Source organism: Octopus bimaculoides, chromosome 8, assembly GCF_001194135.2.
Source record: "Octopus bimaculoides isolate UCB-OBI-ISO-001 chromosome 8, ASM119413v2, whole genome shotgun sequence".
Taxonomy (NCBI): Eukaryota; Metazoa; Mollusca; class Cephalopoda; order Octopoda; family Octopodidae; genus Octopus; species Octopus bimaculoides.
In genome coordinates, this window is record NC_068988.1 from 83,886,215 (window position 1) to 83,901,021 (window position 14,807).

The 14,807-nt window shown below is 40.0% G+C and overlaps 1 protein-coding gene across 1 annotated transcript in view; it reads left to right on the forward strand.

Moving 5' to 3' along the window:
- Positions 1 to 14,807, forward strand: part of LOC106872413 (pancreatic triacylglycerol lipase) — a 76,244-nt gene that overhangs the window by 18,301 nt on the left and 43,136 nt on the right. The gene's annotated exons all lie outside the window — the stretch shown is intronic.

Genomic DNA, 14,807 nt, shown 5'->3' on the forward strand with positions numbered 1-14,807 from the left:
ATATATATATATATATATATATATATATACATATATTTATATAGGGAGAATTCACAAAAAAACAAAAGACGAAGACAAGTGGTGTAGACAACAAACAGATGTATTAGTTTAATGCTTGAGAAGTGAAAAAATCTTTAACGTTTCGAGCCTACACTCTTCCACAGAAAGGAACACAGAAAGAAACAAGGAGAGAAAATAAAGAATGAGTAGTGGCTAGCGATCCATCATGGCGAATGCCGGACAGAGGGGTCACACAGGAGAGCTAGGAAGAAGGGGAGATAATAAAGTAGTGGTGATCCTAAAACATGCGCGTGCATGTGTATAAGAGAATATGTATGTGTGTGTGGAAGAGAGCAAGTGACCTTGACGTGTGCATGTGTATGTGTAGGTGTGTGGATGTGGGGCTGGGAAGTGGTCAGTGCTAGTGTGTGCATGGTGGTGTGATGTGATGTGGTGCTGCGTGGTATGGTGTAGTGGTGTAGTGGTGTGTGGTGTGATGGTGTTGGGAGGTGGGGAAAGCAAAGGTGGGGTGTGGGTTAGATTGAGGGTGGAGGTAGAGGTGGGGTATGTGTGAGTGGGTGTAAAGGATGGGGTAGGGTGGAATGGGACAGTTAGGGAAGGTGGGGTTGGATTGTGTAGGGGTTATGAAGGAAGGTTGACGATGAAGGGGGAAGGGAGAAGGTGGGTAGGAGTGACGAGAAGAGAGGAAAGAAGGGGAGAGAGGAGAGGGGAGGAGAGTTGAGCCCATGTGGTGCAACGGAGTGAAGAGAGAAGATTAATCCCTGTTCACGGTGCAAACAGGAGTCTGAATGGCCCCTGTGCAAGGCCAATCCAAACATAGACAGGTGTTGCAAAGAGTGACCAGTAGAGCGGAAATGGTGCGAGACTGGGGTGTCATTGCTGAGTTGGATGTCTCCGAGACATATATTTTATATATATATACATACACACATCATCATTTAACATCCATTTGTATGATAATGTTGTATATATATGTGTGTATACATACATCCATATTCTCTATATACCAATTGTGTATATACAGGTTGGGGCAGAGAGGATGGACGTTTTTGAAATTTTTCACAAAATCATTAATTTTAGCTGCAAACAAATTTTATTGACATCAGTATGTTTGTATATTTGTCAAAATCAAGTGTGGAAAACAATATCCATCATGTGGTGTCCGTTTTCATTGATGCATTTCTGAAGGCATTCTTGGAAGTTGGCCTCCCTCTCTCCAGCATTGCTCTGTTGATTCGGCAACTTCCACATGAATAGCTTCCTTCAAATCATCCAATGTATGGGGTATATGCACATACACATTTGCCTTGAGGTTTCCCCATCAGGAATAATCACACATGGACAAATCAGAGGACTAAGCGGGGTGGCCAAGGAATGTCAGCAAACCTGGAAATGAAGCGGTCACCGAAGAGAGGGTGAAGAATATCTATTGACACTCTGGCTATGGGCCGTCACCCCATCCAACTGAAACCATACACATCGAACAGGCTTATGTTTTCATTATAATTCAGACACAAAGAAGTTGTTTATCATCTCGATGTAATGCTTGGAATTCACAGTAACAGCATTTCCATTATTGTCTTCAAAAAAGTAAGGACCAATGATGGCAGCTTTTCCAACAGCACACCACACCATCACTTTTGGGCTCTGCAGTGGTCTTTCATGCAGTTCGCTCAGATTTTCAAGAGCTTGTCTGATGATGTCTGATGTGTTCCACATTTTCTGGGATCTGTACCGTTCATGGCACCCACACCAGTCTCCTATTTATTAGTGTACCTCGTGTATGAAATGCATTCACCCAACGTAAGATTGTGTTACAGGTGGGAACAGCCTTATTTCGGTGTATGTTGAAGTGGTGCCGAGACTCATGTTGTACTTTTGTGACAGACTTGTTGTTCTTCATATAACTGTCGGAGGCAAACATGCGATGCTCTGTTGTCCACAGCACCATGGCTTCACCTAAAAATTAAAAAAATGCTAAGATACCATGGACCGAATAGTACCTATTGGACATATGTCCCTCCCTCTGGGGCTGAGTGACAGCCACTTCATAAACGTCCGTCCTTTCTGCCCCACCTTGTACACACACACACACGCACACACACATTAATTTCCAATCTTCCTTCATTTCCCGTGCTCCATGAAAACATATCTACCCATGGAGAGAAATTTCCTTGGTTTAAAACAGTTGAAGATTGGTGATAGGATAGATATATTTGGTAGGAGACCTGTGATCAGAAGTCTTCAAAATGAATTTGGTATATTTAAATTCAATGTTACATATTTCTTTACAGGATAGGAGTTACAAAGGTATACATTTAGAAAAAACGTATAGTATCTTTTATCTGTACTTCTTCAAACAAAGATTGGAAAGTAATATGAGATCACAGCTTGGATTATACACCTACACCTATCTTTTATCTTTTCATGTTTCAGTCATTTGGCTGTGGCCATGCTGGAGCACCACCTTGAAGGGTTTTAGTTAAACAAATCAATCCCAGGACTTTTTTTTTAAAGCCTAGTACTTATTCTATTGGTCTTTTTTGCTGAACTGCTGAGTTACAAGGACATAAACACATCAACACTGGTTGTCAATCATGCCAGAACCTGGTGCTGCCCTTGGCTTCACCAGCTCTGGTCAAACTGTCCAACCCATGTAAGCATGGAAAATGGCCGTTAAATGATGATGATGATATATACATATATGGATGGGTGGATGTGTGTGTATGTCATTATTCAGTTTTATTTAGAGAAAGAGCTGTACATTATTTACATTTGACGGATATTTCGGCTGATATACTCTCCAGCCTTCTTCTGGTATTTTATTATTATTATTATTATTATTATTCATGTTACTGCCTGGAATCGAACTCGGAATCTTGAGGTTAATAGCCTGAGCTCTTAAGCACTACGCCATATGCCCATGGGCAAGTATGGAGTGAATTTTAGGGCTTATAAATCTAATATTTTCCTATCCTTCCTTAATACCGGTTCCCATATGCTGCTCATATCTGCACTCGGTCTGCTTAGGAGGTTGTTGTGTCCTAGCATATGTGCTGCTTCTTTTAGCTTTCGTATTTTCCAGTGCTGTTCTCTGTCTATTATTTTAACTTCATCCTACAGGGGGAGGTGGTCTCCATTTTTCCATCCATGATCAGCTATAATTGATTTATCAATATCTCCCTGTGTCACAGCTTTGTAATGTTCCTCTACCCTTATTTTGAGGGGGAGGCATGTTTCGCCTTTGTATAACCTACCACAGCTGCATTGGATGTAGGACACGCAGTCTTTGGTCATATTTTCTTCTATTGGTGGTTTTACTCAAAGGAGATATTTGTGAGGTGCTATATTACTCTTGAATACTGTCCTGGTGTCAAATGGGTGCATATCTTTTGTATCTTTTCGGAGAGGCCTTTCACATAGGGTGTACAGACTGTGGTCAGTTTATGGGTTTCATCCTCTCTCTTCTTCCTAATTGGAGTGGATACTATGTTTTTGGAGTAGTTGTTGCTTAATAGATTGTTACTTAGCTTGATCATTTCTTCATGGTTTGTATCAGGATTGCTACTTATATTCTTTGCTCGATGTTTTAGGCACTCTTTACACAAATGTCTCTCTTGCATGTCACATCTAATGCTTCTTATGTCCAACATTTCTTTCAGGGTGCTTACACTCTGTTGTGTATGCACACTGGCATTACACATCCAGCAGATCATGCTAGCTTCATTTCTTTCAAGCCTACACATGTCTTCCGCAGTCACAGCCTATGTTTCACTGTCGTGAAGCATGGCAGTTCACACACAGGCATCGTACAATCTACCTTTCACTCTGAGTGAGAGGACCTTTGTCACCAGTAGGGGTAGGAGCTTTCTGAACTTTGCCCAGGCTATTCTTATTCTAGTGGTAACACTCTCTGAGCATCCATCCCCACTACAGACTTGGTTACCTAGGTAGCAGAAGCTATCATCTATTTCTAGTTTCTTCCCCTGGCATGTGATGGAGTCTGTTTTCTGAGCATCTGTAGTGTTTATTACCCCTGTGCATCTGCCGCACATGAAAGCTATCTTCCCAGTTAATCTTCCTTTGATGTTGCTGCACCACTTATGTGTCCATCGCTTACATTGGGTACATCTTATGGAGTTTCTACTTGCATGTTTTCTACAGATTGCGCAAGGCCACCTACCTGAAGGGGTGTGTGATGCTTGCCTTCCTACTTACTAGAACTTTGGTCTTTACAACATTGACTCTAAGGCCCTTCATTTCTAAACCTTGCTTCCACACCTGAAATTTCTTCTCTAGTTCTGGTAGCGATTCTAAAATATGTAGGTTCCAGCGTATATAATTCCTCATCTCTCAAATATAGAACTGAGAAAGAGCTGGTTTCTAACTTAGATCCAATGCTCTGTCATTGGAATTTCAACAACATCAACAGGGTATTTTTGTATGTATGTATGAGGGGGTACCAAAAAGTAACTGGAAACGTTCTCTTAGAGACAAGCCTGTTGTAGTTCAGGCTTCCACCACTAGAAGCCACTTGATATGACCCCCAGTCATCAGTCTGCCAACCAGCATCTTTGTTTTGCAATGCTTCTTCCCGGTTTGTTGATTTGTGATGGCTGAAACAAAGGAACAGCATGCGTCCATGTAATTCTGTTTCTGCTGGGGGAAATGGCAGCCAAAAGAGTTGTCATGCTTCAAACAACTTACAAGGCTACTGCCATGAGCAAAACAAAGCTTACGAGTGGTTTTCACGCTTTAGGAATGATCATGTGTTGCTTGAAGATCAACCTCGTTCAAGGTGACTGTCAACCTCCTGAACGAATGAAAATATGAAAATTCATTAACTGAACTTAGAGGACCATTGCCTAATAACTGATAAACTTGTTGATATGACTGGTGTATCCCGAAGCTCTTGCTAATGAATTTTGAGTAAGGAATTGTGAATGAAAATAGTTGCAGTAAAATTTGTGCCTCACTTGCTCACGGAAAATCAAAAGCAGTTACAACTGAATGTGCCATGAATTGAAAAAACAGTTGGAAGTTAATCTGAACCTTTTTCCGAAGGTCATCATTGGTGATGAAAGCTATGATCTGGAAGCGAAGCAGCAATCAAGTCAATGGAAGCATTCAATGTCACCATGGCCCCCAAAAAGTGCAAGTGAAGTTCAATGTCAAGACAATGCTGATTTGTTTCATTGATACAAAAGGAATTGTCCACACAGAATTTGTTCCTCCTGGTCAAACTGTTAACCAGACATTTTACTTGGCAGTTCTGAAGTGTTTGTGAGATGCAGTGAGACAAAAACATCCTGACCTGTGGTAAAGTGGAGAGTGGTGGTTTCATCATGACAATGCACCTGCACACACCACTTGGAGTGTGAGACAGTTTTTGATCAAAAATGACATGGCCCCTCTTACCTGCCTTCCTGATTCACCTGGTCTTACTCTTTGTGAATTCTTTTTTTTGTTCCCCGAATGAAAAAAGTCCTTAAAGGAAAACGTTTTGCAGATGTGGAAGAAGTGAAGAAAAAAAAAAACCATGGGGACGTTAAAAGGCATCACTTTGCAAGAGTTCCAGCACTGCTTCGAACAGTGGAAAATGCATCTGGACCGATGCATTGCTTCAAATAGAGAATACCTTGAAAGCTATAAAAGTGTAAACATGTAAAACTAAGTGAATAAAATAATATTGCAAAATTCTGGTTTTATTTTGGGTAACTCCTTGTATAAGTGCAGGCCAGTACCGCTGGACTGGCTCCTGTGCAGGTGGCACGTAAAATATACCATTTCAAGTGTGGCCGTTGCCAGTACCGCCTGACTGGCCTTCGTGCCGGTTGCACGTAAAAGCACCCACTACACTCTCGGAGTGGTTGGCGCTAGGAAGGGCATCCAGCTGTAGAAACTCTGCCAAGTCAGATTGGAGCCTGTTCCACCAGTCCTCAGTCAAATCGTCCAACCCATGCTAGCATGGAAAGCGAACGTTAAACAATGATGATGATGATGATGCATATAGTTACATGTCTAGACATGCTCATATGTATGTATGTTTGTATGTATGTATGTATGTATGTATGCCTGTATGTTTGGATGTATGTATGTATGTGAGTGTGTATACATACATATATACATACATTTCTAAAAAAATACCAAACAGGAAATTCTCAGGCCTAGATCTTATTACAGGATATTGGTTTAAAAACGTCAATTTTTATTGGCTGGATTTAATAAGACTATTTGAGAAGCGTATCAAGGTTACTTTAAATGTGTCCATATGGCTGTCAACAGTCATCACACTTCCCATCCCTCAAAATAGCCAAATCATTGAAGCTATAAATTACCATCCAACAGCCTGCCAAAACATTATATATAAGATATACTTTAGCTGCCTCAACCTTTTTCTGTAAGATCATTGTACCACTAATGATATTGTAACCACAGAACAAGTCGGGGGGAAAAGAATGAAATGTAGTGATGTGTTGAGTAGCTACTAGTTAACAAAATGATGCAAGAAAGAACAATAAAGAATCACAAAAACTTGGCTGGACTGTCAAAAAGCCTTTGATAGTATACCACATGGGTGGATTATCAAGGTACTGTGACTACCAAAGTAACTATCTTGCCCAAGTTTGCAAACATGAAATCAACAACATAATTGAGATAGTTAATGAACTTGAGGAGAAGTATGAAACAGAGGGCTGATACAGATTTCTCCCCAAGGAGCATCGATAAATTCTATTTATCAAAAGATCAAAATATAAAAAAAAAAGTTCTCAGTTAAATGAGAAGATAATTCATGGGTACTCAGTACAAAAGACACGAACCATAAGGGGAAGTGATCATATAAAAAATTTGGCATGGACTAACGACAAGTTTATGACATCTCATTTTGAAGACTATCTCCCACAAAGTACCTGCAGCACAAAAGGCAGAAAGCATTGACAGACAACAAATGTAGGCTTGCAAAACCAAGACTGAAGACATCAGCCACATTATTGCCAACTACAAGAGAATGTCTTCTAGATATTATCTTTCCATGAGGCAGATGCAATAGCCTGAATAGTCTATAATGAGGTAAGGAAAAAGAAAACACCAACAGACAAAGTTGGCTATATTGAGACCAATGGATCAAAAGAATATTGGTGGAACTTAAAAATTTAAGCAGTCACTGAGTTAAAACACAACTGACCAGATTGTGGTGTGTGGGACAAGATAAAGATAAGCTCTGTTGTGGAAATCAGCTGTCTACTGGACACCAATATGGTCAGAAAAATACCAAAAAAAAGGGGGGTATTTCTGGACCACTGATAAAGAATTTCCAAATCCAATACCCAAGATACAATCTCAGCTTCACATCTAGTATGGTGACTTTCACCTTACTGACAGCATCCCTATACATGGCTTTTACAGCTCTCACCAACCACTCATGTATCCCACCAGAACGTAAGCGAGCAAGACAAATGAAAAGATACAAAATATAAAGATTAATCATAGACTGGTTTCGTTGTCACCACTTACGTAATTACTAACGTAATTGTCCACAATTCTTCAGTATGATCATCTTGGCAATATAATTTGCAGAACTATACACGAGACGTCTGTGTGAGATTGAACATGTATATAGTTTTACCAATTACATTTGGGGTTATATTTCAAAAGTATTGGTTCTGGCACACCAAATACCAGAAATAATTCTGCAGAAAATAATTCTGCAGAAAATAATTCTTTGCAGCGAATTTTGCCGGTTAGAGAACATGGTTATTTAGATTTAAATAATAAGGGTGAAAAATTGAATATTAATTTGATTAATATCAATTTAAAACCAGTGGCCTAGCATATTGAAAAATATGGTGGGTAAACAGGTTTGCATAATTATCTGGACCATTGTTTCATCTGAATGACTTGTTGTTGCTAAGGAACAGCATATTCTTCCCTAAAACTGTCTGGCTATACATAACACATATAGCAGCAACAACAACTATAAAAACATTTAACGTCTATCTTCCATGCATGCATAGGTAGGACAGTTGACAGGAGCTGGCCAGGTAGAAAAACTACCTTAGGCTACTGTGTCTGTTTTGGTAAAGATTTTAACACCAATCACTGAGTGGACTCAGTGCTTTTTACGTGGCATTAACACAGTCAAAGTTAGTTTTGGCATGATTTGTACAGCTAGATGCCCTTCCAAACACCAACCACATTACAGTGTGGACTGGATGCTTTTAACGTAGCACCAGCACTGGCAGGGTAACCAAGTAACTCAGAAGACAAGGAATTATGAGAGGGGGAGGGCATTTGAAGAGGGGAACTTGTGTCAGAGGATGAAAGGTTAGAGTGTGACAAAGAGACAGAGACAGAAGCAGGTGTCTTGCCACAACAGAGGGGACATTAGAGGAGGTGATCCAGTATCAAATGATGAAAGGTTAGAATATAACAGGGAAACAGAGAGGCAGAAATAGGTGTCTTGCTATAGAGGCGGTATATGGTTACCCAGTGAGAGAGAGAGAGAGAGAGAGAGAGAGAGAGGAGGGGAGAGATAGAAAGGGAAAGTGAGAGAGAGAAAAGAGATAGAGAGTGAGAGAAAGGTACATGAAAGAGGCCAGAAAGAAGTGTGCTGGTGTGGCGGTGATACTTGGTTACCTAGTCAGAGGAAAATCAAGAGAAGGAGAGAGAAAATGACCAAAGGGAAAGAGAGAGAAAGAGTAGGAAACAGCAAAAGTGTAAGAGAGAGCAGAAGAGAGACGGTGTAGCGCTAGGGTATACTCACAAGTAACAAGAATATGAGTGCAGAACCTGGTTAGAAAAATAGAATGCGATTGTGTGTGTTGGTGGTGTGAGTAGCAGTGATACAGTGAGCACGGCAGTGAGGACAAGAAAGGGGATTGGAAAACAATCATAGTTTATGAAGAGGAAATGTGAAGAAGAGAAAGATGCAGTTAGAAGAGGAGTTGTAGTTCGATTTCTTAGGGCAGAGTGGGTGAAAAGTGTGTTGTTGCATGTGGGTGGGACACAACTCTTCTAGCACTCAGTTTCATGGACAGGTCTTCTCTAGGACCTCATATTGCCAAACATCTTGGTCTACTGTCATTTCTTCCATGAGCCCCAACATCCTAAGACCAGTCCTCACCACTTCATCCCATGTCTTCCTGGGTCTCCCTCTTCCACAGGTACCATCCACCCATAGTGACCGACACTTCTGTATGCAGCTGTCTTCACTCATATGCATCACATGTCCAAACCAATGCAGTCTCCTCTCCTGTGTACCACATTTAATCTCTCTTATGGGTAACTTTTCTCTGAACACAATAATAATAATAATAATAATAATAATAATAATAATAATAATAATAATAATAATAATAATAAATATGTTCTCATATACAAAAAGATGAAGTAGTCGTAGGTCTGCTGGTTAAGATTGCTTCACAGCCTTAGGGTTTCGAATTCAATCCTACAGCGTAGCATCTTTGACACATGTATTTTAATATTGCCCTAGACTGACCAATGCCTTGTGAATGGATTTGGTTGAGAGTAACAGTACAAAGTCTGTTGCATGTACACACATATACAAAGTCAAAAATTATCTGCACTCTCATCATAACATATCTTTATTATTGTCACATTGCCTTCTGCACATGCGTGCTTATAGCTGGTACTATTATGGTCACGTAATCAAAGTTTGAGCCTGATTGCACCATTTTACTTTCTGGCTTTACAGTGTAAGCATGGCCGCTCCACTTGCAATGTGCACCAAAGAAGAACAAATAGCAGTGATCCGATTTCTCTGGTCGGAAGACATGTTAGGTGCTGAAATTCATCAGAGGTTTTTAGCATAATATGGGGACAGTGCACTACCACGTAGAAGTGTGTATGAGTGGATCAAGAAGTTTAAAAGTGGACAGACATGCATGACACATGAAGAGGGAACAGGATGCCCACAACCTCCACTGCTGACAAGAAGATTCAGCAAGGTCGAGAGATGCTGAACCAGTTAACCATTATCATCTCTCTGGTCACTGCTCTTTGTTCTTCTTTGGTGCACATTGCTAGTGGAATGGCCATGCTTACACTGTAAAGCCAGAGTGAAAAATGGTATGATCAGGCTCCAACTTTGATCATGTTATCACAATAGTACCAACTATAAGCACACATTCACAGAAGGCAGTGATGTTTGTGGTATGTGTGTGTGTGTGTGTGTGTGTGTGTGTGTGTGTGTGTGTGTGTGTGTGTGTGTGTGTGTGTGTGTGTGTTTAAATTTTTAGCTTCTCCAAAAATTGTTCAGCTACAAGCAGTGAGATTGTTGATATTTACCTGTGGACAAATTGTCTGCTAGCTCTGTGCTTTCAAAGACACCTTGAATAAAACATCTCTTACTTGAAAAACATATAAGAGTTAGTGACAGAATGCGCATCTGACTGTGAAATAATATATTCACCAAATCAATGCTAGTATAAAAAAAAAAATGGGTGTCAAAATGAATGAACAATATATAATTTACACTGATTTAAATTTTGCTCAAGATACATATTTCACACTAATTAACTAATTTTCTTACATTCTCATTGTCATGATGATAATGACAGTGATAAAGATGATAATGATGATAAGACAACGATGATAATGATGGCAATATATGAGAAATAAACAACAAAAATAAATAGGAAAAATATGTCTGTAAGCCAGTGATCTGTCACCATCTGTCAGAATCAACCACAGTCAAGATATTTAACTTTCCTTGTGATAGCTGTATCAACAATGATAAAATTATTGTTGTCAACAAGCCAGATATTGTTATCAAAATAAAACAAAATAAAACGAAATCTGTCAACTTATGCATATTTTTGTAAGTATTAAAGAAATACAACCATAAAAAAAGACTTGCAGCTTAAAATATTCTTTACATACTCCTTTACTCTTTTACTTGTTTCAGTCATGTGACTGCGGACATGCTGGAGCACCGCCTTTAGTCGAGAAATCGACCCCAGGACTTATTCTTTGTAAGCCTAGTACTTATTCTATTGGTCTCTTTTTGCCCAACCACTAAGTTACGGGGACGTATACACACCAGTATCGGTTGTCAAGCGATGTTGGGGGGACAAACACAGACAAACAAACACACATACATATACATATATATATATACATATATACGATGGGCTTCTTTCAGTTTCCGTCTACCAAATCCACTCACAAGGCTTTGGTCGACCTGAGGCTATAGTAGAAGACACTTGCCCAAGGAGCCACAAAGTGGGACTGAACCCAGAACCATGTGGTTGGTAAGCAAGCTGCTTACCACACAGCCACTCCACTGGACAACAAAGATTTTGCTACTGGGGTAAAAGCATGTGTTTTAGACTAAATTGAGGATGCTGATTTCGAATCCACACTCAGAATTGTTCTAGGATGTTAGGATTTTGAATTATGCACATGCACAAAATTAGAACTATACTTTCAGCTAGATATTGGCCGTATTATAAAATTTGCTAAAATGAAAGCGGTCTTAATTCAAAATTAAAGAAATAACAGTAATAAAACAAATGAGAAAGTTCATTATTTAGTTTAGCAATAGATGGTGCTGACGTATTGTGTGCAAGTGTCAAATACGTCAGTTTGTTTTTGGTTACTCTCAGTGTTGTTTGTACTGCCGGCTTGTGTGGTATGTGTATCTCTCGCTCTGTGTGATTACTGTTTGAATTGTGTTCATTGTGTTAGGTGATGAATAGTAGAGGCTGTGTGAATCACCCAGAGAACTTTTGTTATGTCTGTGAGAAATTTGCTCTGGGTGACCAGTAGACAAACATTGCCACCAAATTAAAAACTGCCTATAAATATTATTTTGGGTATAAAGTTGGGGACTAAGACAAGAGGTGGGCACCTCATATATGCTACACCGTGTGTTAATCAGGGTTCACACAGTGGCTGAATGGAAAACGGAAGGGAATGCCTTTTGCTGTACTAATGGTATGGCATGAGCCAACCAATCATGTCTCTGTTATTTTTTGCATGACTAATATTACTGGTTTCTCAAAGAAAGCCAAAGCAAAAATTGTGCATGCAGATTGTAAGTCAGCTCTAAAACTGGTCCCATATGACTTCAAGAACCCTGTCCCAGTTCCCCTCTCACATGATTCACTTGAAAACCTTGACACATTGAACTCCCTAATTCTCCTACTGATTAAGAGTACATAGTTGATTTTAAGAAAAATGAGCCACACTTGTTTAATCAAGATTTGAATGATTTAGAAAGAGACCTAGCATTGTCATGAGAGAAGGCAGAAGTTTTAGGATCCAGACTACAACAATGGAATTTTCTACTGCAAGGTACAAAAATTTCCATTTTCTGTTCTCATTATAAAGGCTAATCTGTCTTTTCCAAGCAAGAAAATAATGCTTCCGTCTCTACTGATGTTAATGCACTCACACAAAAACTAGGACACATATAAAAACTTGGAACAACAATGATGACAGCAATCATTACACTGTAAAAGACTGGCCTAAAAGAGATGACCACATTGTTGGTCAGTACAATGTATGTATGTATGTATGTATGTGTGTATGTATGTATGTATGTATGTATGTATGTGTGTATGTACTGCTGGATGGAGTTTCATGACTTTTGTCCCTGGTAGTCTATGGGCTTCACTCCTGACTTCTCAGAAACAGCTAGGTGGGTCACTGAAACCACTCTTTTAGGAACATCCTTTCATACAACACAAATAATAAAGCCAATGTCCCAAGTCCCCCAAACGGTTTATTTGTAGATGTGCTGCTACTGTTCAGGCATAGAAACAAGGTCTGCTACGTCTGGAGAATCTCCTCCACTCCCCCAAACTGGATAGTATTTTTTCAGCAGTGCAACACTTGTAAACCTACTATCCAGTGCACAAAGAATGTCTTTATGCATCACGTGACCCTCACAGTTTTCTGCTTCTCAAACTGCAGCCAATCTCTTCGGTTCCTAACCAAAAGAATTGTTACGAATTTTGTGGAGTCTTCTTTTACTTCTCTTCTAAACAATAGTGGCTCCATAAGCAATACCCCCATGCAAAACGCTTCCACCTTCACTACATCTAACACCTCACCACACGTCCTTGGTCAGTCCCCTCCAAATCTACCTTTTCTGCTTCACCCTGCTCTCCATACCATATTCACACACAACAAGAGCAGAAATACACCCAGTTGCCTCAAGCAAACAAGTTACCAGATCTTACAATGTCCCTTTCATTACATTCAATCACTGGACCCATACTTACCAACATTTTAATCTCTCACTCCCTACAGGTGTGAGACAATATATCCTGACAATTGGAAGTGTGCTTCAGTGTATCCCATTCCAAAGAAAGACAACCCTTCCAACCAAGGCAACTACCTTCATATTACTCTCACCTGTAACATCTCTAAGGTGATGGAGACAGCCATTAGCAATGACTTTCTCCAGTATCTTGGATCTCTTCCACCTTAGTAAACAGAACAGTTTCCACAGAACCAGATCCATTACAGGCCTACTTTCTTATGTTGCTCACCAGTTCAGTGAAAGCAGTATTGTTGCTATAGACATAAGCAAAGCCTTCTACCATGTCTGGCATGCAAATCTATTCATATTTCTCACCTATTAGCTCCTTCTTTTTCTCAGATCTTGTTTCAGAAGTTTCCAATCTGAGTGTCTTATGCAGATTATATGGCCCTTCATTCTTTCCTAAGCTTCCCTGGCCATTCACATGCAGCCAAACTTGTAATGATTCCATAAATGGGGGCCTTGAAGGATGAGGGATGGTAAGATAAGAGGATGGGGGAGTAAAGCAGAGAACAGGGATGAGAGAAGGGATTAGTGATAGGTTGATAAAAAGGGAGAAATAGAGTTGGAAAGGTTATAGGGTGGGTTGTATAAGGTAAGGGACTCTAAGGGCTATCCAACATTATACAGACTGGGGATGGATAGAAGGTGCCAGGAGAAGGACACAGGAAGAGAGTAATAGACTTGAGTGGAGAGCAATCCTGAATGAGTTACTGAAGGAAAGAGAGGTGTAGGGTGGTTGGAGATGAAGGTCAGAGAAGGAAGGGCAGTAAAAGAAAAGGGGGCACAAGGATAGGGGCAAGAAATAGATACTGGATGGTATAATAGAGGCAGGAGGGAGAAGATCAGGATGTGAAAACTGTGAAAGCATTGTAGATGGTGAGGCAGTGGGGAGGATGTACAAAGAGGGGTGGAGGAAAATTGTAGGTGGGTGAAGCAAGAGAAAAAAAGGCTAGCAGCCACCTTAAAGGTGTAAGAGTGGGGGAGTGAAATAAAGATATGGCAAGGTGTTGGTAGACAATAGAGGTAACTCAGGAGAGAGTGTGGTGTGAGTGATAAAGATATAGAAGTATTGAAGGGAAGATGTAAGGTGAGAGTAGTATGTAAGAAGCTTGTTTCACAACCATATGGTTCCAGATTCAGTCCCACCTCATAATACTTTGTGCAAGTGTCTTCTGCTATAGCCTCTGCGAGTGGATTTGGTAAATGGCAACTGAAAGCCGCCTCCCAGGTGTGTGTGTGTGTGTATGTAACTTTGTGTTTGTGTTTGTCCCCACACCACCATCACTTAACAACCAGCGTTGGTGTGCTTATGTCCCTGTAATTTAGCAGTTTGGCAAAAGAGCTTGATAGAATAAGTATCAAGCTTAAAAATAATAAGTACTGAAATTGATTCATTTGACTAAAAATTCTTTATGGTGGTGCCCCAGCATGGCCACAGTCTAATGACTGAAACAAGTAAAAGGTAAAAGATATATATATATATATATATATA